The following is a 23,378-nucleotide window of genomic DNA, read 5'->3' on the forward strand; positions in this document are numbered from 1 at the left end:
TGTCCACAAAGCCGCACCCCCTAATCCATGATGTTTTGTAGGCATGGCCATAGGTCACTTCCCTGTTGTCATCATGCTGGGGGCTTGATCAGTGTTCCAAGAGCTGCTGGCCGGCCTTCAGCCTCTAACAGCACATGGGCACAGGAGACATTTGATATGCCAGCTGTCGGGATCCCAGCGCTCAGCATACCGGCGCCGGGATCCCGACAGCCGGTATAACGCAACTATTCTCTTTCTTGGGTCCCCGACACCCCTGGAGGGAGACTGTGCCCGCAGCGTTGCGAGCGCAGCAAGCCCGCAAGTGCCTCTTTTGCGCTCACCCCACTGCCGACATGTCAGTGGTCAGGGTCCCAGTGCCGGTATGCTCGGCGCCGGGATCCCGACAGCCGGCATAACGTAGTAGACCCCTGGACACAGTAGGGATGAAGCACACATGCACGCATCATCCATCACAGCTGCTTGGTGACACCATCCAAAGGGGTGACACCAATTTAACAGAGCAGCTCTTGTATTTCGGTGATTATAGGGACTTAGGCCAGAAACTAAAAGAACATCTAAGGTAATATTCTCCGAAATATTACCAGTGCCACGCGCTAGCCCAGGGAGGCAGAGGGAGATACGGGAGGTAAATGTGTGGCTTAGAGACTGGTGTAGGAAGGAGGGGTTTGTGTTCCTGGAACACTGGGCGGACTTATCAGTCAGGCGCCATCTTTTTTGTTGCGATGGATTGCACCTGAATGAGGAGGGGGCTGCAGTGCTGGGGGGGAAGGATGGTTAGTAGGTTGGAGGAGCTTTTAAACTAGTAGCCTGGGGGGAGGGTTTAGTTAGAAACTATGGGTCATGCAGCGAGAATAGTAAAGATGGTGGTAGTGAGCTAAATGGGGGTGGAGTAGGGGGGAGGGAAAGAGCGTCCGGCAAGGGCAAGGGTATTTGCATGGGTTCTATAAAGGGTAGTAACGAAGGTATTGCCAAAACATTAGCTAACATTTATGTGTCATCATTACAGCATATAGAAAATGATGTACGTAGCATAATGGAAAATGCTTATGTTAGGGCGGAGAATTTAGGCCGAAACACTGGGTTGAGCAAAGAGAAGAGTAAGGTGGGCAGTATTAAGTATGGTGGGAGGGGAAAGGGTGCGAAAAGGACAGTCAGTAAGAGTAACTCTAGGTAGGCTCTAGTAAACCATGATAGGATACCTTTAAAAAAACAAGCGGACAAGGGAACCACTAAACTAAAATGCATGCTTGCAAACGCAAGAAGTCTAGCAAGTAAAGTGGGAGAATTGGAATTGTTAGCATCAAAGGCTGAGTTTGATATTATAGGTATTACAGAAATATGGTGGGATGACTCTCACGACTGGGTTGCAAACATGGAGTGGTATTCTCTTTTCAGAAGGGACAGGGCAAGCAAAAGAGGAGGAGGTGTATGTCTTTATGTTAAACCATCTCTTAAACCATACATAAAGGAGGTTATTTATGAGGGGACAGGCGATAATGTGGAGTCACTATGGGTTGAAATCTCAAGTGGGGGTATTGATTAAAAAAAACTAGTTATAGGCACGTGCTAAAAACAGCCAGATATTAGCATACATGAGGAAGAACAACTCTTGCAGCAAATCGAAAGGGCTGCGGGATTGGGGGACAGCCTAGTGATTGGGGATTTAACTATCCTGATATTAATTGGAGTAATGACTCATGCATTAAAGCTAGGGGCAACAGGTTCTTAAATATGTTAAAGGATCACTACTTGTCTCAATTAGTCGAGGACCCAACTAGGGGTAAAACTACTCTGGATCTAGTAATTACTAATAATGTGGACATCATATTGAATACTAAAGTTGGGGGGACTTTGGGTAACAGTGGTCACTATATGATCACATTCGACATCAGTTTTAGGAAACATAGCTATAAGGGGTCAACAAAAACGTTTAACTTTAGGAAGGCTAACTTCAGTATGCTGAGAGGTGCACTAAACGACACTGAGTGGGAAGTTTTGTTTCATGGTAAGAACACTTCGGAAATGTGGGATGCTTTAAAAGGGTTATAACTAGACAAAGGACGATCGGGCACCAGTCAAATTGACATAGTATTGATATGTGAAAACCAAAATTGGACAATTAAACCCCTAAAAATTGGGAGGAGAAAAATACAATTTTTTTCCACACTGTCCTAGTTGGTGGTGCGCCCAGAGCCAGAGAGTACATGTACTATCAAAAGGGAGAGAGAGAAGGCTCTTGTGTGGGCACACTCTTGGAAATGTAGGAAAATTCCTATGATATGTGAGAAAAATTATTTAAAACTTAATTTTTAATATTTAAAGTTTAAAAAAATATAATTACCCATAGAAGTGATCCATGTGAAATAAAGATATTACAGATAAAGGATTAAAATGTTCTGGTCTGTTTTTTCACAGTAAGTGATTGAAAGGGTTGTAGACACTTGATTGTCTTACCCCCATTTCCCCTGACCAGTACAGAATGTCTGTATTAATGGGACCGAGGAGTGGTCATAACAATAAATGATAAGTAAGTCCCAAAAAGGGCTGCTTACAATCGAAAATTAATGGTCACCAACACTCAAGAAACCTGACTTTTTAACATATGCCACAATTATTGGTCGTAAGCCTTCAGTAGAGAGAAAATATTGGAAGAACCAGAATTAGTGGTGATACTGCTGTTGGCGTCGCAACTCACATAGGAAGGAAAATAATTCCTGCTCTACAACACCAGGTATTCGCGGGGGGTCTCCTCTCCCGGTACTAACCCAGCCCAACGCTGTTTAGCTTCCAAGATCGGACGAGATCGGGCATTTGCAGCGTGGTATGATAGTAGAGAATTTATGTGATAAGTACACCAATGAGAGTGCACCTATATAAGAAATTGGAAAGAAAGATGGAAATGATAAGAAAGCGAAAAGAGGTGAATGAGTAAAGTGGGAAGAAATATGTGGATCTGCTTTCCACGTTAGGCACGGCTCACAAAATCCCACATCCGTGGTATCGTGCTTCGTGGATCGTGGATGAGAGTCCACAGAAAAATAGTAGAACGAGAAAGAGGCACAAAATCAATGATTCCAGTACAATTGTCTAATGGAAAAAGGTGAGAAAAGTTGGATATTCTGTGTCACCAAATAATTATTATAAGGCCCCTGACAGTAAATGCTATTATTGGCGCACGTTATAGTACACCTTGGGATGAGCAAAGTATAGAAATTAATTCATATTAGAGAATTGCATATCATGAATCAAAAAGACTAGACAAGAAATGCAATATTATCATCAATAAATAAAATAGCACTAGAAATCACAATGGATGAAATCATGTAGCAGTATACTGGCCTTTGCTGGTAATAGAGCAACCTATCAGTGTGGGATATCTACCAGGTGCTATCTTCACAGGGTAATAGGCAAATGCAAACTCTGTTTAGAAATTAGGTCAGGGTCCTAAAGCAGCAGACAGTATATACACAAAAGAAGTCTGCTGGGATGTATAGTAAATACAAATTAGGGTAGTACACAGATATTATACAGATATTATCCTGCTGTCTGTGTATATTTTACACAGAACAGAAGTGGGCTTACGGTCACAAAAAAAATGGAGGTTTGAGGAAGGATCAGGACATAGTCAGGTGCAGGTGAAGGTGCCAGAGAGTCACTCCATCAGCGGTCCCCCCGTGGAAGACGCGTTTCGCCCATGCGGGCTTGTTCACTTCCGGGTTTGGAGGGGTGGGTAAGGAGCGGGGTTTTAAGGCAGCTTCAAGGTTCGTATTGGCTGCTAACATGATAGGCCGGGCGCGGTGGGCGGGAGCAGTCAGCTGCCACTCGGACGCGCCAGTCAGTAGGACGGAGACGGAGCCTGACGAAGATTGGGAGGCGGTGATTTGTGAGACCTCGGGCGCCATCTTACTAGATGGCAGTTCAATAGTATGACTGGGAAGGTGATCAGCTGGTTGCAGAGGGACGGGGATTGTGAGGCTTAGGACGCCATCTTGGTAGATGGCAGATGAAGGATAATACAATGAAAAAAACCTGTGGAAAAACAGAGAGAAAAAAGAAGAAAGGGGACAAAGCGGGATTGACAGAAAATATGATGGGGAGTGAACAGGATGATGACTGAAAATGGGGAAATTGGAATAGGTTGTGGGTATTGAACAAAAATCACCGGTGTAAAAGTATATAAGATTATATTAATTAAGTGAGTGAGAATGAAAATATTAATTGTTAGCCAATCTCACAGGCCGAGGCCAAGATACTTTCTGTTCCCCTGGGGAAGGGGAACAGAAAGAAAACCAGAAAAGGGGAAATTGTACATGGCTAAAAATAATTACAATTAAAAACAAATTAATCAAAGGAAGACAGCATAATTAATGTTCTCATTCAGGCCAAAAGGGCCTGAGACTGTTGAGACGAAAAATCCATTAGCTCTCTTTCCTGTTGAGTTCCTTGGTAATGTCCCCTCCTCGTACCCCCAACTGAACACGATCTAGGCCGAAGGCCTTGAATTCTTTGACGGATCTCTTGTGGTGAAAATGAAAGTGCCTGGCGACCGAAGTAAGTTGTTTCATGCGGGCAAGATCTTTTGCTGCATTACGGATATTGCCAAGGTGTTCAAGAACTCTTTCCTTGAGTTTTCGTGTGGTCATGCCAACATATTTGAGATTGCACCCGCAGGTTATGCAGTAAATCACTGATTGAGTATCGCAATTGAAAAAATGTTGTAGCCTTATTGTTTGGCCATATCTGTCAATGACAGAATTGGTTTGCAATATCTGTGGGCATGATTTACATTGGCCACAGGGGAGGGAGCCTGTTACGGTGGGTTTCTTAAATGTGGATGTTACAAAATGGCTTCTGACTAGCTGATCTTTAATGTTCTTGGATCTCTGCCAGCTCATCTGTAAGGGAGAATTCAGAAAGGGAGATAAGTCAGGATCCAACTGCAATATGGAGAGGTGTTTGGTTATGGCGCTCTTGAGCATCTTCCACTCAGGGCAGAAAGTTCCTATGAATCTGATAGTGTTATCTTGTTCCGGGACCTCTTTCTTCTTCCTGAAAATAAGGCTCTCTCTCTTCACCATTGCTGTGGCTGAGTAAGCCCGTTTGAGTGAACGTCTACTATAGCCCCTGGCTAGGAGGCGATTGGTAAGTTCTCTGCTTTTAATTTTGAAAGTATGATCCTCTGAACAATTGCGTCTCAGCCTAAGATACTCCCCTTTGGGGATATTTTCAACGGTGGGAGGGAAATGTGAGCTAGTCTGAAAAAGGAGACTGTTGGTTGCAGTCTTCTTTTGATATAACTCTGTCTCTAGAAAGCCTGTGGTGGATTTGTAGATATTCAGGTCCAGAAATGGAACTGTCTCCGCACTGATGGTGTATGTCAATGCGATGTTAAGATCGTTGGTGTTGAGAAGTTTTATGAAATCCATGAGAAGATCCCTCTCTCCATCCCAGATGATAAATATGTTGTCAATATATCGCAGCGATAATATCACATGGTCGGTGTATTCCTCATTGGCGGTATTGAAGACATAAAAATGCTCCCACCATCCCAGAAACAAATTTGCGTACGTCGGTGCGCAAGCTGCGCCCATTGCTGTTCCCCTTACTTGCAAGAAAAACTGGTCCTGAAAGACTAAATAATTCTTAGAGAGGACAAAGTCAAGCAATCTTTGAAGAAAATTTGAAAAATCTTTCTCACCCCCTTGATCCAGATAATATTTGACAGCTGTAAGACCTTGATGGTGATTTATACTGGTGTAGAGTGCCTCTACATCTAGGGTCACCAGGAGAAAGTTAGTTTCAAAATGTATGTCATGGATCTTGCATAGTAGGTCCGATGTATCTTGCAAGTAAGACGGTAAGAAGAGAACAAATTCACGGAGATGTAAGTCCAGAAACCTGCTTGGTTGTTCCAAGAGTCCACCGTTGCCAGACATGATCGGTCTCCCAGGTGGATTACGGGCATTTTTATGTATCTTGGGCAAAAGATAAAATGTTGGTGTCTTAGGACTCTGGACTGTAAGGTATTGTAGTTCTTGCTTCGTGATCGTGCCTTGGGCAGCAGCTTCCTGTATTAGGCTATTGTAAGCATTCAAGAATCTGGTGGTGGGATTACTGAGGAGTTTCCTTTAAAAGGGTTGCTAGATAGCAATATTCACAAATTTATTCCCATGGGCAGAAAGCGCAGGAGTACCAAACTCAAACCGATGTGGCTTAACAGGAAGGTTAAGGCAGAAATCGATAAAAAGCATTTAAATCTAATGGAAATGAGGATTCATTCCAGTACTACAAGGAATGTAATAAAATATGCAAAAAAGCAATAAGAGCAGCTAAAATTAAAAACGAAAAGCAGATTGCTATAGAGAGTAAAACCAATACTATTTTTTTTTTTAAATACATAAACAGTAAAAGATTAATAAAGGAGAACATAGGTCCAATAAAAGATGAATTTGGAGTATTGATAAATGATGACGAATCAAAAGTATAAATACTGAATACATTTTTCCATTAGTGTTCATCAGAGAAGAACTGATGGTGGGAGTAGTGCATAGTGATAGTGACAGTAAGGATTCATGGTTAAATACTTGTTTAAGTGAGGAAGTAGTCAGTGAGAGATTATGCAAAATAAAGATTAATTAATCACCTGGCCTGGACAGACTTTATCCGAGGGTTCTTATTGAGCGTAGGTCACAATTAGCAAGACCCCTATACTTGATTTTCAATAGTTCAATTAGATTTGGCATGGTACCGAAGGATTGGCGTATAGCAGAGGTAGTGCCATTATTTCAAAAGGGATCCAAAAATCATCCGGGCAACTACAGACCGGTTAGTTTAACATCTATAGTGGGGAAAATATTGGAAGGAATTCTAAGGGATAGCATACAGGAGTATCTGCAGACTACTAAGATTATTAGCAAGAACCAGCATGGTTTTGTGAGGGACAGATCATGTCGAACTAACTTAGTTAACGTCTATGAGGAAGTGAGCAACAATCTTGAGCAAGGAAAAGCAGTGGATGTGGTCTACTTAGATTTTGCAAAAGCCTTCGATACAGTGACTCACAGGAGACTAATCATCAAATTAAAGGAGCTTTGTACAGTAACTGGCTGGACAACAGGGTACAGCGACTGGTGATCAACGGGAAGTCTTCAAGCTGGACACCAGTAGTCAGCAGAATATCACAGGGGTCCATATTCGGGCCACTACTGTTCAACATATTTATCAATGACCTAGAAATAGGCCTGGAATGCACAGTTTCAATCTTTGCAGATGATACTAAACTGTGTAGGGTAATTAAATCAGAAATAGATGTAGAGTCTCTGCAGAATGACTTATCTAAACTTGAAATCTGGGCGTCTAAATGGAGAATGAGGTTCAATATAGAAAAATGCAAGGTTATGCATTTCGGGACTAAAAACAAACTTGCATCCTACATATTAAACGGGTAAAGTCTAGGGGTAACAGTTTTGGAAAAAGATTTTGGGGTACTCATTGATAATAAGCTTAATAACCGTATACAATGTCAAAGCGCAGTAAATGTGCGTGTATAAAACGGGGACTTAAGACAAGGGACGAGGATGTAATCCTGCCGCTGTACAAATCATTGGTACGTCCGCACCTGGAATATTGTGTTCAGTTTTGGTCACCACTGTATAAAAAAAGATATCGGTGAACTCAAAAGGGTTCAAAGGCGAGCTACTAAATTGATTAAAGGGCTAGAGGGACTGGATTACGAGGAAAGGCTTACTAGGTTGAATATGTATACACTGGAAAAAAGGCGTCTAAGAGGAGACATTATTAATGTCTTCAAATATGTAAAGGGGCACTACAAGGAGTTATCAGAGAAATTATTTGTTAAAAGAACTCTCTTTAGGACACGTGGGCACTCGTTGAGGCTGGAAGGAAAAAATTCCGTACGCAACGGAGGAAAGGGTTCTTTACTGTTAGGGCAATAAGGATTTGGAATTCCTTGCCAGGGAAACTGGTAATGGTGGACTCTGTAAATGCATTTAAAAAAGGATTGGATGAATTTCTGATTGAAAAGGATATCCAAGGATAAAACATTTAAAATACTGACGTTGTTAATCCGGGTGTAACATGATTTATAGTTGTTAACTAGTCATAAAACATTCTTCAGCAGGTACAGTAAAATCAACTCAACTTGATACAGAATACAGGTTAAACACGATGGGCATTTTGCCTCTTTTCAAACTCAATTGCTATGTTACTATGTTACCACCTAGCAGTGCCGTAACTAGGCATTTTCGCGCTGTGTGCAAGAAACGACATTGGCCCCCCATGCAAGATAGGGCCAGTGCGTGCTGTAGGCGCGTGAAAAATATATAGGGGCGTGGCTTCATGGGGAAGGGGCGTGGCCACAAAATAATAGCAATTCATACTATGGTACACAGTAGTCTCCATTATTCAAATTACGCTGCACGGTAGCGCCACTACACCAGTTAGAGCCCCTTTTATACATTACAGCAGACAGCGTCCCCCTTTTTACACATTACAGCAGACAGCGTCCCCTTTTTACACATTACGGCAGACAGCGTCCCCTTTTTTACACATTACGGCAGACAGCGTCCCCTTTTTTACACATTACGTCAGACAGCGTCCCCTTTTTTACACATTACGGCAGACAGCGTCCCCCTTTTTTACACATTACAGCAGACAGTGTCCCCTTTTTACACATTACGGCAGACAGCGTCCCACTTTTTACACATTACGGCAGACAGCGTCCCCCTATTTACACATTATGGCAGACAGCGTCCCCTTTTTACATATTACGGCAGACAGCATCCCCCTTTTTACACATTACGGCAGACGGTGTCCCCCTTTATACACATTGCAGCAGCCAGCGTCCCCCTTTATACACATTGCAGCAGCCAGCGTCCCCCTTTTTGCACATTGCAGCAGCCAGTCCCCCTTTTTACACATTGCGGCAGCCAGGCCCCCTTTTTACATATTAAGGCAAACGGTGTCCGCCTTTTTAGACATTGCGGCAGCCAGTCCCCCTTTTTACACATTACGGCAGTCAGTCCCTTTTTACACATTGCGGCAGCCAGGCCCCCTTTTTACATATTACGGCAGACTGTGTCCCCTTTTTTACACATTGCGGCAGCCAGTCCCCTTTTTTACACATTACGGCAGCCAGGCCCCCTTTTTACATATTACGGCAGACTGTGTCCCCCTTTTTACACATTGCGACAGCCAGTCCCCCTTTTTACACATTTCGGCAGCCAGGCCCCCTTTTTACATATTAGGGCAGACTGTGTCCCCTTTTTTACACATTGCGGCAGCCAGTCCCCCTTTTTACACATTACGGCAGCCAGGCCCCCTTTTTACATATTACGGCAGACTGTGTCCCCCTTTTTACACATTGCGACAGCCAGTCCCCCTTTTTACACATTTCGGCAGCCAGGCCCCCTTTTTACATATTACGGCAGACTGTGTCCCCCTTTTTACACATTGCGATAGCCAGTCCCCATTTTTACACATTATGGCAGACTGTGTCCCCCTGAGAGAGAGAGAGAGAGAGAGAGAGAGAGAGATACTTACCATCTCCCCGCTGACAGGCTCCTCGTGCTGGCAGCTCCCTCTGTGCAGGCATCGGACAAGGAGGAGGAGGGAGGGGACTGGAGCCGCAGCAGCGCTATTTCATTGGTAGTAAGCGCCGCTGCAGCAGTCCCCTCTCCTTCCGTATTGGCTGCCCGGCGCTGCTGTGGATGCTGGGATGGAGGAACCGCATCCCAGCATCCACAGCAGCGCCGGGCAGCCAATACAGAAGGAGAGGGGACAGCTGCAGCAGCGCTTACTACCAATGAAATAGCGCTGCTGCGGCTCCAGTCCCCCTCCCTCCTCCTCCTTCTCCGCTACCCGGCGATGCTCCCTCCTCCAAAGCGCGGCGGCGGCGCATGGCGCACACAGCAGAGGCGGCATGTAATGAGTCAATTTGACTCATTACATGCCGCTGGCCGTGCGCCCTCAGGGCAACTGCTCTGTGTGCCAGGCCCACCTGGCACACACGTAATTACGGCACTGCCTCCTAGGATGGTCACACGGTGCGGCCTGCACCCCCCTAGTGACACTACAATGAATGTAGCATGGTTCTGGGCATGCTAAGAGCAAATTCTTACAAAATTCACTATGCAGACTGGTCTAGTACTCGCTCTGCATTAGGGGTAGGGTAGAGACTAGAGTATAGGCACCAAATCCTGCCATATAACTGGCATTTCCAGAAACAATTCATTTTAGCATTTGCATATTGCCATTACAGAATGACTGAAAAGAGGAAAACAATTGTTTAAATGAGGAAGTAACTAAGGCAGAGACTCCATACTCTATATTGCTGATCACACATCAGTAATAATCAGTTTTGTGCAATACACAACACTCATTACCCTTCCCAAATGCTTAGAACGGTATTATTACCAGCTGGAGTGGGATGCAGTCAGGATCCCGCATGTTGGGATCTCGGCAATCAGATTACCAACACCGGAATCCCGACACTTCAGAATGCAGATACCGGCATCCCGAATAGGTACACATCCCGGCATCAGAATCTCAACAGCCAGGATGCCGAACATCCACACGCCGCGGCGCTGCAGAGGTAAGCTGCGGTGGGGGAAGGAGGGGAGGTTGGATTTAGGTTGCGGGGAGAGGGATCAGGGCCGTCTTTTCGTATGGGCTCAATGGGCTCTTGCCCAAGGGCCCCAAGAGAATAAGGGCCCCAGGCTGATAGCCGAGGGTCCCCTCTTTCCAGGGGTACCAGATTTTTGAAAATCGGCCCTGGGGAACCAGAGATATTCAACTTGAAAGCAGTGGTCCCCATCCAAGCCTGTTAATGGCTCTTCCCAACCAGATATTTCGGGTTCTTTCTGACTTAGAGTATTTCTAAGGTTATAAGCCACAAGCTGGGACTCTCCCCTTTTAGTGTACACTGGCAGCTTGTTTCTACTATGCCCAGAACCAGAGATATCAGCCTTCAAGCAGCTGGTCCCTGCTCCAGCTCCATATGCCTAATATGCAGTTTAAGATTTTCGTTGGTGAATTGCTCTGTCTACTGAACTCTGATCCCCAAGTGCCCAGAACCTTCTGATAGGTGGGACTCTCTAGTTTTTTATCCCATTCAAAGCTAAGAAATATATTTTCAGGAATTGAGATATCTGCAGTCAAGCAAGCTGCCCTCTCACCGTAAAATGCTAAATATTAAGCCCACTTCACTAGCCACCCCTCCCCTATGTATTAAACACCCCCTACCACCCTGGAAGTCATGTATCAGGGCTTCTTCATTCAGCCCAATGCCCCCTTCTACAGTTTAGCCCCATCTGTGCAGTAAAGGAGTAATTAGCAGAAATTACTGCTTCAGGTCCTACATGCTGAGCAGAAGATAGAACACCCCCTACCGCCCACGGGACATCAAAGCTGCTGCTGATAGCTCCTCCCACCCCTACCACTGGAGCATGGGTAGGGGGCCCAGTGAATTGCTGTGCCCAGGGGCCTACACCGCTGTTAAGACGGCTCTGAGAGGGATAGGTTTATGCAGCGGGGATGGGGGTTAGGTTTAGGCACTTACGAGGGAAGGTTAGGGTTAGGCAGCGGGTAGGGAGGGTTTTAGGGGTAGGGGAGAGTGTATAACACCCACTGTCGGCTTCTTCGCAATCGGTATTCCAGGCACCGGCTTTCCCTACAGAACCCGCTGTAGTGACATGTCTTTCAGATATTTTACACATTACTTGTTAGCGGTGGTGGGTGTGGTGGGAAGCGCCGGCTCCTGGCCACTGCTAGGCAACATGGCCGGCGCATCACTTCTGCCGCTGAGCGTCCGGGGACGCCAGGTGGCCGCCCTGCACTTTGGTCCCAGCTGTTCTAAGCAGCCGGGACGCCGCGCTCAGCGCGCCACGCTACAGCTGGGGCTATTAGGGTCCGGGGGGCTGGCCTGACTGGCTCTCCCATTATTAGTCAACAGGACCTTTTTATGAGAGCCAGGACGGTGCATCCTCACCGGTGATAGCTTCCCGTGACGCCTGTAACTGCCTCTGGAGTGTTCCTGCTGTCAGCTTGTACGTTCCAGCATCCTGTGTCCTGTTTTCCTGAGTCTGGTCCTGGGAATCCATTCCTGCCTTCCAGCCGAGTGATCCTGAATCTTAAACCTAAGGGTCCTGGTTGCTTCCTGCGTGCACCGTTCCCGGTGTCGTGAGTAGCGGCTTTGCCGCACCTTATGGCTAAAACCGTATTCTTATTCTCTTGTCATTGTGTTTTCTGCGGAGCTTCCGCAACTGTTGCCCTTGCCGTACTGCGACGGGTCCGTATTCGGCACTAGGGCAGCGTTACTTTGGTTTGCCGTTTTACTTGGCGGGTGCGCCGCACATAAACTAGTTATTTATTTTTCTGTAGTCTTTTCCTTCATTGTCGTGTCTGTCTTAGTTAGTTTCCCCCTTGTTCTCTCTGACTCGGTTAACGCCTTGTCACCTATTAAGACTTGGGGGCATCGTAGTACGGGTGGACCTAATTCGCCCGTTCAAACGCGGCTGCTGTGGGCACAAGAAACCATAGTCTTGCAGGCGTTAATCGACCAGTAGGGAAGGGCATCTGAGTCAGGGATTTTTGTTAAGGGTAGCTGCGTATCTTAGTTCTACCGCAGCTTCACATTCCTGTACTCGGAACCCTTCTATTGCCACCCTATCTTTTGGGTTCCAAGTACATTGAACATAACATTACTTCACTTACAGAAGTGTTTTCTGCTGATTCCCAGTGTGGTCCATGACATTCTCCTACTTCTACTTATTCTACTGCTTTACTCACCTCTTCCAGTTCTTCATGATTAACAAATGTTCTCCACTGCATCCGTGCCCAAAAGATGTTCTTCTTAGTTTCAAATTCGTTTAGCTTGATATGTGCAGCAATGTGTCCATACGTTTTTAAATAAGAATTACTTTCCTCCTCCATTTGATTTGCGAGAAATCTGTGGAAATAGAAGACCACGAGGAGTAAGTCTGTTTTTCTAAGTTTTTCTGGGACATTTTGTGTTTTATACCCCAGTTGTATCTGACTAATAAGTGAAAATACTTACAGAGCACAGTAGAAATTAACACAGTCGTATTCACTTGGTGCTAGGTTGGCTCTTTGAAAGTAGATGTACACCATAGCCAGTAGGTACTAGAATAGAAGTACCAGTTACAACGTCAGAATGGAGAGACACATGTATACATAGCCAAGAAGTCCTATTTTACACTTGTTCCGTCCCATTCCCTTGGGATAAAAGGTAAAATAATGGGGACACAGCAGTGGGACTTGGGTCCACAGATTTGAAGGGTCCACTGTCAATCAGGCAGAGGCGAGCGCATCCCTAGTATGGCCTTCGGCCGTCTGCCATGCGCCGGCGCCGTTGGGACCCGTTCGCTTTGCTGCGTAAAAAAGCAGCGAGCGAACGGGTCAGAATGAACCCCTAAGTGTGGTCTGGGCACATCAGCTACATCGACATGCTAAACTGAGGAGGGCACTACTGTGCTACAGCTAGAGATGAGCGGGTTCGGTTCCTCGGAATCCGAACCCGCCCGAACTTCAGGTTTTTTTACACGGGTCCGAGCGACTCGGATCTTCCCGCCTTGCTCGGTTAACCCGAGCGCGCCCGAACGTCATCATCACGCTGTCGGATTCTCGCGAGGCTCGGATTCTATCGCGAGACTCGGATTCTATATAAGGAGCCGCGCGTCGCCGCCATTTTCACACGTGCACTGAGATTCATAGGGAGAGGACGTGGCTGGCGTCCTCTCCGTTTATAGAGATTCGAGAAGAGAGTGAGACAGAGAGAGACACAGTAGTAATTTTGGGGAGCATTAGGAGGAGTACTACTAGTACTTGCTGAAGTGATAGAGATAGTGTGACTGTATTATCTGACTTGTGGGGGAGACACTGACAGTGGGGAGCAGTTAGAGTCTGAGAGCAGGACTCAGGACTCAGGAGTACATATAACGTACAGTGCACACTTTTGCTGCCAGAGTGCCACACTGCCATTGTTTGTGACCACACTCAGAGCCGGCCTTAGGCATAGGCAAACTAGGCAAATGCCTAGGGCATTTGGTATGCTTAGGGGCACCAGCAGCTTCTGCTGATTAAAATGATATGCGGCATGCCTATATTCTGTGTGTATTCCTGGAAATCACTGTAATGTAGCATTTCATATGCAGATATAGCCGCAGTCGCACACAGAATATAAGCATGCTGCATATCATTTTAATCAGCAGAAGCTGCTTGTGCATCGTAGCCACATAGTAATGCAAATAAGATGCATTTTCATAAACAAAAGGCGCCCGATGTTAGCAGAGCTGCCAGCTCACTCATGCCAGGCATCTCCTGCAGAACTAGCGGCGGTGCTAGGGGGCACCAGCCAAAATCTTGCCTAGGGCATCATATTGGTTAGGGCCGGCTCTGACCACACTGACCACCAGTATAATATATATTGTGATTGTCTGCTTAGGACTCAGGAGTACTACTTGCAAGTTGCTGATAGTGTGACCAGTGACCTGACCACCAGTTTAATAATCACCACCAGTTTATGAGTTTAATATATATATATATATATATATATATATATATATAATTGTATATAATATATATATAATATTGTATACCACCTAGCACCTACCCGTGTTTTTTTTTTTTCTTTCTTCTTTATACATACTACTATAGTAGCTTACTGTAGCAGTCTGCGGTGCTGCTGAGCTGACAGTGTCCAGCAGGTCCGTCATCAGTCATTACATAATAAATATATATACCTGTCCGGCTGCAGTACTAGTGATATTATATAATTATATATATATATATATATATATATATTGATTTCATCTCATTATCATCCAGTCTATATTATCAGCAGACACAGTACGTTAGTCCACGGCTGTAGCTACCTCTGTGTCGGCACTCGGCAGTCCATCCATAATTGTATACCACCTACCCGTGGTTTTTTTTTTTCTTTCTTCTTTATACATACTACTATAGTAGCTTACTGTAGCAGTCTGCGGTGCTGCTGAGCTGACAGTGTCCAGCAGGTCCGTCATCAGTCATTACATAATAAATATATATACCTGTCCGGCTGCAGTACTAGTGATATTATATATACATATATATTGATTTCATCTCATTATCATCCAGTCTATATTATCAGCAGACACAGTACGTTAGTCCACGGCTGTAGCTACCTCTGTGTCGGCACTCGGCAGTCCATCCATAATTGTATACCACCTACCCGTGGTTTTTTTTTTTCTTTCTTCTTTATACATACTACTATAGTAGCTTACTGTAGCAGTCTGCGGTGCTGCTGAGCTGACAGTGTCCAGCAGGTCCGTCATCAGTCATTACATAATAAATATATATACCTGTCCGGCTGCAGTACTAGTGATATTATATATACATATATATTGATTTCATCTCATTATCATCCAGTCTATATTATCAGCAGACACAGTACGGTATTCCACGGCTGTAGCTACCTCTGTGTCGGCACTCGGCAGTCCATCCATAATTGTATACCACCTACCCGTGTTTTTTTTTTTCTTTCTTCTTTATACATACTACTATAGTAGCTTACTGTAGCAGTCTGCGGTGCTGCTGAGCTGACAGTGTCCAGCAGGTCCGTCATCAGTCATTACATAATAAATATATATACCTGTCCGGCTGCAGTACTAGTGATATTATATATACATATATATTGATTTCATCTCATTATCATCCAGTCTATATTATCAGCAGACACAGTACGTTAGTCCACGGCTGTAGCTACCTCTGTGTCGGCACTCGGCAGTCCATCCATAATTGTATACCACCTACCCGTGGTTTTTTTTTTTTCTTTCTTCTTTATACATACTACTATAGTAGCTTACTGTAGCAGTCTGCGGTGCTGCTGAGCTGACAGTGTCCAGCAGGTCCGTCATCAGTCATTACATAATAAATATATATACCTGTCCGGCTGCAGTACTAGTGATATTATATATACATATATATTGATTTCATCTCATTATCATCCAGTCTATATTATCAGCAGACACAGTACGTTAGTCCACGGCTGTAGCTACCTCTGTGTCGGCACTCGGCAGTCCATCCATAATTGTATACCACCTACCCGTGGTTTTTTTCTTTTCTTTCTTCTTTATACATACTACTATAGTAGCTTACTGTAGCAGTCTGCGGTGCTGCTGAGCTGACAGTGTCCAGCAGGTCCGTCATCAGTCATTACATAATAAATATATATACCTGTCCGGCTGCAGTACTAGTGATATTATATATACATATATATTGATTTCATCTCATTATCATCCAGTCTATATTATCAGCAGACACAGTACGTTAGTCCACGGCTGTAGCTACCTCTGTGTCGGCACTCGGCAGTCCATCCATAATTGTATACCACCTACCCGTGGTTTTTTTTTTTCTTTCTTCTTTATACATACTACTATAGTAGCTTACTGTAGCAGTCTGCGGTGCTGCTGAGCTGACAGTGTCCAGCAGGTCCGTCATCAGTCATTACATAATAAATATATATACCTGTCCGGCTGCAGTACTAGTGATATTATATATACATATATATTGATTTCATCTCATTATCATCCAGTCTATATTATCAGCAGACACAGTACGGTATTCCACGGCTGTAGCTACCTCTGTGTCGGCACTCGGCAGTCCATCCATAATTGTATACCACCTACCCGTGTTTTTTTTTTTCTTTCTTCTTTATACATACTACTATAGTAGCTTACTGTAGCAGTCTGCGGTGCTGCTGAGCTGACAGTGTCCAGCAGGTCCGTCATCAGTCATTACATAATAAATATATATACCTGTCCGGCTGCAGTACTAGTGATATTATATATACATATATATTGATTTCATCTCATTATCATCCAGTCTATATTATCAGCAGACACAGTACGTTAGTCCACGGCTGTAGCTACCTCTGTGTCGGCACTCGGCAGTCCATCCATAATTGTATACCACCTACCCGTGGTTTTTTTTTTTTCTTTCTTCTTTATACATACTACTATAGTAGCTTACTGTAGCAGTCTGCGGTGCTGCTGAGCTGACAGTGTCCAGCAGGTCCGTCATCAGTCATTACATAATAAATATATATACCTGTCCGGCTGCAGTACTAGTGATATTATATATACATATATATTGATTTCATCTCATTATCATCCAGTCTATATTATCAGCAGACACAGTACGTTAGTCCACGGCTGTAGCTACCTCTGTGTCGGCACTCGGCAGTCCATCCATAATTGTATACCACCTACCCGTGGTTTTTTTCTTTTCTTTCTTCTTTATACATACTACTATAGTAGCTTACTGTAGCAGTCTGCGGTGCTGCTGAGCTGACAGTGTCCAGCAGGTCCGTCATCAGTCATTACATAATAAATATATATACCTGTCCGGCTGCAGTACTAGTGATATTATATATACATATATATTGATTTCATCTCATTATCATCCAGTCTATATTATCAGCAGACACAGTACGTTAGTCCACGGCTGTAGCTACCTCTGTGTCGGCACTCGGCAGTCCATCCATAATTGTATACCACCTACCCGTGGTTTTTTTTTTTCTTTCTTCTTTATACATACTACTATAGTAGCTTACTGTAGCAGTCTGCGGTGCTGCTGAGCTGACAGTGTCCAGCAGGTCCGTCATCAGTCATTACATAATAAATATATATACCTGTCCGGCTGCAGTACTAGTGATATTATATATACATATATATTGATTTCATCTCATTATCATCCAGTCTATATTATCAGCAGACACAGTACGGTATTCCACGGCTGTAGCTACCTCTGTGTCGGCACTCGGCAGTCCATCCATAATTGTATACCACCTACCCGTGTTTTTTTTTTTCTTTCTTCTTTATACATACTACTATAGTAGCTTACTGTAGCAGTCTGCGGTGCTGCTGAGCTGACAGTGTCCAGCAGGTCCGTCATCAGTCATTACATAATAAATATATATACCTGTCCGGCTGCAGTACTAGTGATATTATGTATACATATATATTGATTTCATCTCATTATCATCCAGTCTATATTATCAGCAGACACAGTACGTTAGTCCACGGCTGTAGCTACCTCTGTGTCGGCACTCGGCAGTCCATCCATAATTGTATACCACCTACCCGTGGTTTTTTTTTTTTCTTTCTTCTTTATACATACTACTATAGTAGCTTACTGTAGCAGTCTGCGGTGCTGCTGAGCTGACAGTGTCCAGCAGGTCCGTCATCAGTCATTACATAATAAATATATATACCTGTCCGGCTGCAGTACTAGTGATATTATATATACATATATATTGATTTCATCTCATTATCATCCAGTCTATATTATCAGCAGACACAGTACGTTAGTCCACGGCTGTAGCTACCTCTGTGTCGGCACTCGGCAGTCCATCCATAATTGTATACCACCTACCCGTGGTTTTTTTTTTTCTTTCTTCTTTATACATACTACTATAGTAGCTTACTGTAGCAGTCTGCGGTGCTGCTGAGCTGACAGTGTCCAGCAGGTCCGTCATCAGTCATTACATAATAAATATATATACCTGTCCGGCTGCAGTACTAGTGATATTATATATACATATATATTGATTTCATCTCATTATCATCCAGTCTATATTATCAGCAGACACAGTACGGTAGTCCACGGCTGTAGCTACCTCTGTGTCGGCACTCGGCAGTCCATCCATAATTGTATACCACCTACCCGTGGTTTTTTTTTTTCTTTCTTCTTTATACATACTACTATAGTAGCTTACTGTAGCAGTCTGCGGTGCTGCTGAGCTGACAGTGTCCAGCAGGTCCGTCATCAGTCATTACATAATAAATATATATACCTGTCCGGCTGCAGTACTAGTGATATTATATATACATATATATTGATTTCATCTCATTATCATCCAGTCTATATTAGCAGCAGACACAGTACGGTAGTCCACGGCTGTAGCTACCTCTGTGTCGGCACTCGGCAGTCCATCCATAAGTATACTAGTATCCATCCATCTCCATTGTTTACCTGAGGTGCCTTTTAGTTGTGCCTATTAAAATATGGAGAACAAAAATGTTGAGGTTCCAAAATTAGGGAAAGATCAAGATCCACTTCCACCTCGTGCTGAAGCTGCTGCCACTAGTCATGGCCGAGACGATGAAATGCCAGCAACGTCATCTGCCAAGGCCGATGCCCAATGTCATAGTACAGAGCATGTAAAATCCAAAACACCAAATATCAGTAAAAAAAGGACTCCAAAATCTAAAATAAAATTGTCGGAGGAGAAGCGTAAACTTGCCAATATGCCATTTACCACACGGAGTGGCAAGGAACGGCTGAGGCCCTGGCCTATGTTCATGGCTAGTGGTTCAGCTTCACATGAGGATGGAAGCACTCAGCCTCTTGCTAGAAAAATGAAAAGACTCAAGCTGGCAAAAGCACCGCAAAGAACTGTGCGTTCTTCGAAATCCCAAATCCACAAGGAGAGTCCAATTGTGTCGGTTGCGATGCCTGACCATCCCAACACTGGACGTGAAGAGCATGCGCCTTCCACCATTTGCACGCCCCCTGCAAGTGCTGGAAGGAGCACCCGCAGTCCAGTTCCTGATAGTCAGATTGAAGATGTCAGTGTTGAAGTACACCAGGATGAGGAGGATATGGGTGTTGCTGGCGCTGGGGAGGAAATTGACAAGGAGGATTCTGATGGTGAGGTGGTTTGTTTAAGTCAGGCACCCGGGGAGACACCTGTTGTCCGTGGGAGGAATATGGCCGTTGACATGCCTGGTGAAAATACCAAAAAAATCAGCTCTTCGGTGTGGAAGTATTTCAACAGAAATGCGGACAACATTTGTCAAGCCATGTGTTGCCTTTGTCAAGCTGTAATAAGTAGGGGTAAGGACGTTAACCACCTCGGAACATCCTCCCTTATACGTCACCTGCAGCGCATTCATAATAAGTCAGTGACAAGTTCAAAAACTTTGGGCGACAGCGGAAGCAGTCCACTGACCAGTAAATCCCTTCCTCTTGTAACCAAGCTCACGCAAACCACCCCACCAACTCCCTCAGTGTCAATTTCCTCCTTCCCCAGGAATGCCAATAGTCCTGCAGGCCATGTCACTGGCAATTCTGACGAGTCCTCTCCTGCCTGGGATTCCTCCGATGCATCCATGCGTGTAACGCCTACTGCTGCTGGCGCTGCTGTTGTTGCTGCTGGGAGTCGATGGTCATCCCAGAGGGGAAGTCGTACTCGTAAGCCCACTTTTACTACTTCCACCAAGCAATTGACTGTCCAACAGTCCTTTGCGAGGAAGATGAAATATCACAGCAGTCATCCTGCTGCAAAGCGGATAACTGAGGCCTTGGCATCCTGGGTGGTGAGAAACGTGGTTCCGGTATCCATCATTACTGCAGAGCCAACTAGAGACTTGTTGGAGGTACTGTGTCCCCGGTACCAAATACCATCTAGGTTCCATTTCTCTAGGCAGGCGATACCGAAAATGTACACAGACCTCAGAAAAAGAGTCACCAGTGTCCTAAAAAATGCAGCTGTACCCAATGTCCACTTAACCACGGACATGTGGACAAGTGGAGCAGGGCAGGGTCAGGATTATATGACTGTGACAGCCCACTGGGTAGATGTATGGACTCCCGCCGCAAGAACAGCAGCGGCGGCACCAGTAGCAGCATCTCGCAAACGCCAACTCTTTCCTAGGCAGGCTACGCTTTGTATCACCGGTTTCCAGAATACGCACACAGCTGAAAACCTCTTACGGCAACTGAGGAAGATCATCGCGGAATGGCTTACCCCAATTGGACTCTCCTGTGGATTTGTGGCATCGGACAACGCCAGCAATATTGTGTGCGCATTAAATCTGGGCAAATTCCAGCACGTCCCATGTTTTGCACATACCTTGAATTTGGTGGTGCAGAATTTTTTAAAAAACTACAGGGGCGTGCAAGAGATGCTGTCGGTGGCCAGAAGAATTGCGGGACACTTTCGGCGTACAGGCACCACGTACAGAAGACTGGAGCAACACCAAAAACGCCTGAACCTGCTCTGCCATCATCTGAAGCAAGAAGTGGTAACGAGGTGGAATTCAACCCTATATATGCTTCAGAGGTTGGAGGAGCAGCAAAAGGCCATTCAAGCCTATACAATTCAGCACGATATAGGAGGTGGAATGCACCTGTCTCAAGCGCAGTGGAGAATGATTTCAACGTTGTGCAAGGTTCTGCTGCCCTTTGAACTTGCCACACGTGAAGTCAGTTCAGACACTGCCAGCCTGAGTCAGGTCATTCCCCTCATCAGGCTTTTGCAGAAGAAGCTGGAGACATTGAAGGAGGAGCTAACACGGAGCGATTCCGCTAGGCATGTGGGACTTGTGGATGGAGCCCTTAATTCGCTTAACAAGGATTCACGGGTGGTCAATCTGTTGAAATCAGAGCACTACATTTTGGCCACCGTGCTCGATCCTAGATTTAAAACCTACCTTGGATCTCTCTTTCCGGCAGACACAAGTCTGCTGGGGTTCAAAGACCTGCTGGTGAGAAAATTGTCAAGTCAAGCGGAACGCGACCTGTCAACATCTCCTCCTTCACATTCTCCCGCAACTGGGGGTGCGAGGAAAAGGCTCAGAATTCCGAGCCCACCCGCTGGCGGTGATGCAGGGCAGTCTGGAGCGACTGCTGATGCTGACATCTGGTCCGGACTGAAGGACCTGTCAACGATTACGGACATGTCGTCTACTGTCACTGCATATGATTCTCTCCCCATTGAAAGAATGGTGGAGGATTATATGAGTGACCGCATCCAAGTAGGCACGTCACACAGTCCGTACTTATACTGGCAGGAAAAAGAGGCAATTTGGAGGCCCTTGCACAAACTGGCTTTATTCTACCTAAGTTGCCCTCCCACAAGTGTGTACTCCGAAAGAGTGTTTAGTGCCGCCGCTCACCTTGTCAGCAATCGGCGTACGAGGTTACTTCCAGAAAATGTGGAGAAGATGATGTTCATTAAAATGAATTATAATCAATTCCTCCGTGGAGACATTGACCAGCAGCAATTGCCTCCACAAAGTACACAGGGAGCTGAGATGGTGGATTCCAGTGGGGACGAATTGATAATCTGTGAGGAGGGGGATGTACACGGTGATATATCGGAGGATGATGATGAGGTGGACATCTTGCCTCTGTAGAGCCAGTTTGTGCAAGGAGAGATTAATTGCTTCTTTTTTGGTGGGGGTCCAAACCAACCCGTCATTTCAGTCACAGTCGTGTGGCAGACCCTGTCACTGAAATGATGGGTTGGTTAAAGTGTGCATGTCCTGTTTATACAACATAAGGGTGGGTGGGAGGGCCCAAGGACAATTCCATCTTGCACCTCTTTTTTCTTTAATTTTTCTTTGCGTCATGTGCTGTTTGGGGAGTGTTTTTTGGAAGGGCCATCCTGCGTGACACTGCAGTGCCACTCCTAGATGGGCCCGGTGTTTGTGTCGGCCACTAGGGTCGCTTATCTTACTCACACAGCTACCTCATTGCGCCTCTTTTTTTCTTTGCGTCATGTGCTGTTTGGGGAGTGTTTTTTGGAAGGGCCATCCTGCGTGACACTGCAGTGCCACTCCTAGATGGGCCCGGTGTTTGTGTCGGCCACTAGGGTCGCTTATCTTACTCACACAGCTACCTCATTGCGCCTCTTTTTTTCTTTGCGTCACGTGCTGTTTGGGGAGTGTTTTTTGGAAGGGCCATCCTGCGTGACACTGCAGTGCCACTCCTAGATGGGCCCGGTGTTTGTGTCGGCCACTAGGGTCGCTTATCTTACTCACACAGCTACCTCATTGCGCCTCTTTTTTTCTTTGCGTCATGTGCTGTTTGGGGAGTGTTTTTTGGAAGGGCCATCCTGCGTGACACTGCAGTGCCACTCCTAGATGGGCCCGGTGTTTGTGTCGGCCACTAGGGTCGCTTATCTTACTCACACAGCTACCTCATTGCGCCTCTTTTTTTCTTTGCGCCATGTGCTGTTTGGGGAGTGTTTTTTGGAAGGGACATCCTGCGTGACACTGCAGTGCCACTCCTAGATGGGCCAGGTGTTTGTGTCGGCCACTAGGGTCGCTTAGCTTAGTCATCCAGCGACCTCGGTGCAAATTTTAGGACTAAAAATAATATTGTGAGGTGTGAGGTATTCAGAATAGACTGAAAATGAGTGGAAATTATGGTTTTTGAGGTTAATAATACTTTGGGATCAAAATGACCCCCAAATTCTATGATTTAAGCTGTTTTTTAGTGTTTTTTGAAAAAAAAACACCCGAATCCAAAACACAACCGAATCCGACAAAAAAAATTCGGTGAGGTTTTGC

The 23,378-nt window shown here is 45.1% G+C and overlaps 1 pseudogene; it reads right to left on the bottom strand.

Moving 5' to 3' along the window:
• Positions 1–2,716: 2,716 nt before the first annotated feature.
• On the bottom strand, positions 2,717–2,835 carry LOC134970436 (5S ribosomal RNA; annotated as a pseudogene).
• Between the last annotated feature and the right edge of the window lie 20,543 nt (positions 2,836–23,378).

The sequence above is a fragment of the Pseudophryne corroboree genome, chromosome 11, assembly GCF_028390025.1.
Source record: "Pseudophryne corroboree isolate aPseCor3 chromosome 11, aPseCor3.hap2, whole genome shotgun sequence".
Lineage (NCBI taxonomy): Eukaryota > Metazoa > Chordata > Amphibia > Anura > Myobatrachidae > Pseudophryne > Pseudophryne corroboree.